The following is a 2740-nucleotide window of genomic DNA, read 5'->3' as shown; positions in this document are numbered from 1 at the left end:
AGACTTACAACTTTCAGACACGTTGCTCACGTCACATTCTCTCAGTTGGAGGCTGCGCAGTAAAGCTGGCCATCACCGGAAAAGTGCTTCTAATAGCCTTCACTGGTCTCCGTCCAGAGCAACGGGGTCTATTGGTCCATTATATACTGTCTGTGGCTCCACCAGATGCTCAACTGAACTAACATAAACAACATGCGTGCAGATGGACTAAACCATTTGGCACATTAGCAAGGGGTGGGTGAGACCTTAGTCTTTTTTGTATACAAAATGTAGTCAGTCAATCAACCAAGTTATTTTAATTAATTTTAAATTTAAATAGGAAATGAAAATATCCAGGTAAAATCAAATATATTGCAGACTTTTCAAGGGCCCTCTCTCCCCTTGTTCCCTGGTAATCAGTACTGGTTTTACCCAGGGCCGTTTGAAGGAATTTGGGGGCCCCAAGCAAAATTGACATGGAGGCCCCCCCAACCCCCCGCCCCGCACGCACGCAAAGCCTACAGGAACCACAGCATAGCCATAAAGTTTAAGTTCACCCACACTTTATATAAATAAAAAAAGGTTTACAGTGCATAAACTGCTGTTGCATAAACTGTGCATAGATCAAAAATGTTTAAAGTGCAAATACTCGTGTTGCATATACTGTGCATAAATAAAAAATAAAAAAGTTTTTATTAATATAATCCATCTGTCGAGGTACAGAATGCATCACTGAGTGTCTGACACCTAGAAAATTGACAGGCACTACTGTATATTAAAAATTCTGAAATGTCCATGGGCAAAAGTGACTGGTATTTACACAGTTTGGTGGGAATTCAATAGTGATTTGCACTGTTTTTTTTTCTAACAATGTGACAGCACACACTTCTCAGTTTAAACTCTGGGCTGTGCAGGATATCAGCTATAATTATAGAGATTGTGGTGGTGGTATTGTGCTATAGAGGAAACATCAGCACTGAGAAGTGATGCATCTGTTGATGTTGAGGATGAAGTTGATGGTGTAGCTGGAAAAATAATTGAAAGAAAAATCTGAAATTACCTGTGAAGTACGTTTTACCATTTCACTGTTAGCATATTGAAAGAAGTCACTATTAACAGCTCAGCTCAGTGAGAGAAATTCACTCTACCTTCATCAGTGGAGGTATCCTTAGGAAGAGCCTGAGGGCTGAGAAATTTAAGCAAAGCACCTTGAGGGAGAAAGAAAAGATGGTAACACTTTATAATAACAATCATTAATAGATGGTAAATTGATAGTTAATTAATCTTTAGTTAATTGTCATTTAACTGTTAGCAAACAATCTTTTTACTTTTAACAAACAATGAAATTATAATTAAATGTTTACTAATTATTGGTAGTGCTGTAATTAACAGTTTATTGTAACACGCATTATATCTATCATATATTAGGTATCGGGTAATGATTAAAAAATGTTTGTAAACCTTTAAGAAACCATTTTTAAAACATTACATAGATAGACGGAGCAGATATTCCTAACACTTTGTTAAGGGTTACTAATGCTTAAAAACATCCCAAGCAAATTTTTTTGATGCACGGAATTTATTGTGTGGTTTTCCTAACCCCCATTTGGTAAATAGATTATCACGGTGGAATAGTTAGTATAGCATGCAAACGTTATGCCACTTTCATCAAAACCTATTACAAAGCTATAGCAATGTCTGGAACAGATCTGCGTCTTCCTCATCCCGTTAAAAAACATATTACAGTTGTATGTAACCATATTCCGTCCGTTCGAAAAAAAAGTTGCACTAACTGTTCGTTACAAGCAGCATTTGCCGTCAGGCAGGTTACAGGTAACGTTAGCTAACATAAACATATTTTTGCTAGCCTACCGGCTGCAAAATTACACCAAGACAAGTAGAGCTATTTTATCCAGTGTAATTTATCACTTACCACTATCTTGTTTTTTCTTATCCTCCTCTTCCTTTCTCTTCTTCCTTTTCTGGCTTCCTGAAGCATAATTCCGTTTCATGAATGACTGCCGACCGAGGAGGTTTTGTATTTTGCCGGCAGCAAAGATCACTAGAGGGGCCCCTTGAGGGGGATCCCGATAACAGTGTCATTGCACTTTACTGCATTGACTATCAAAGGGGCGCTCACAATTTGTCGTTGCATTTTATTCTTAACCAGTTGTTGTCTTGGGGTCCCAGGCCAGCTCGGGGCCCCAAGCAATTGCTTGGTTTGCTTGCCTTGTCGCGACGGGCCTGGCTGTGTGTACGTTTTGAAACCAACTGTTGGAGGGACACCTAATCAGACTGTAAGCAGAGGCGTAACTATCGGTAAGCAGGCTAAGTGGTGCTTACGGGCCCGGACCAATCAGGGGCCCGCCCGACTGGAAGATATTGATTGACAGCCGGGGGCCCCTATCTCATATTCATTACTCGCGACCAGGCCCTTTCACTTTGACTGTAACAGCTAGGTTCCTGCTCAATGGTGTGTCCCTCTTTAAGAATGTCATCTGACTACATGAATACATATATAAAGTAATTAAGCAAATTTATTTGAATAAATAATATTATTTATTCATATAAATTTGCAACAACATATTTTACTAATGATTAAATACATGTTTGAAACGAACAAAGATGGATTTTGATGTAATTTGTTTCAAATTGGGACTGGGATTGTGGGATATGGTAAGTGAACATGCGTATTGCATGCAAAACAGTAAAAACATTGAACGTGAGACAGACAATGTCGATATGGAGTCGTTGTCAAATT

The 2740-nt window shown here is 38.8% G+C and overlaps 1 long non-coding RNA gene across 1 annotated transcript; it reads right to left on the bottom strand.

Moving 5' to 3' along the window:
* Positions 1-888: 888 nt before the first annotated feature.
* Positions 889-2051, bottom strand: LOC114559562 (uncharacterized). Its single transcript, XR_003693128.1, has 3 exons — positions 1913-2051; positions 1128-1187; positions 889-1004 (listed from the first exon to the last, which is right to left on the bottom strand). It is a non-coding gene; the product is annotated as an uncharacterized LOC114559562 (long non-coding RNA).
* Positions 2052-2740: the final 689 nt, after the last annotated feature.

The sequence above is a fragment of the Perca flavescens genome, chromosome 1, assembly GCF_004354835.1.
Source record: "Perca flavescens isolate YP-PL-M2 chromosome 1, PFLA_1.0, whole genome shotgun sequence".
NCBI classification, from domain to species: Eukaryota; Metazoa; Chordata; class Actinopteri; order Perciformes; family Percidae; genus Perca; species Perca flavescens.
This window is presented reverse-complemented; position numbering and strand designations above follow the sequence as displayed.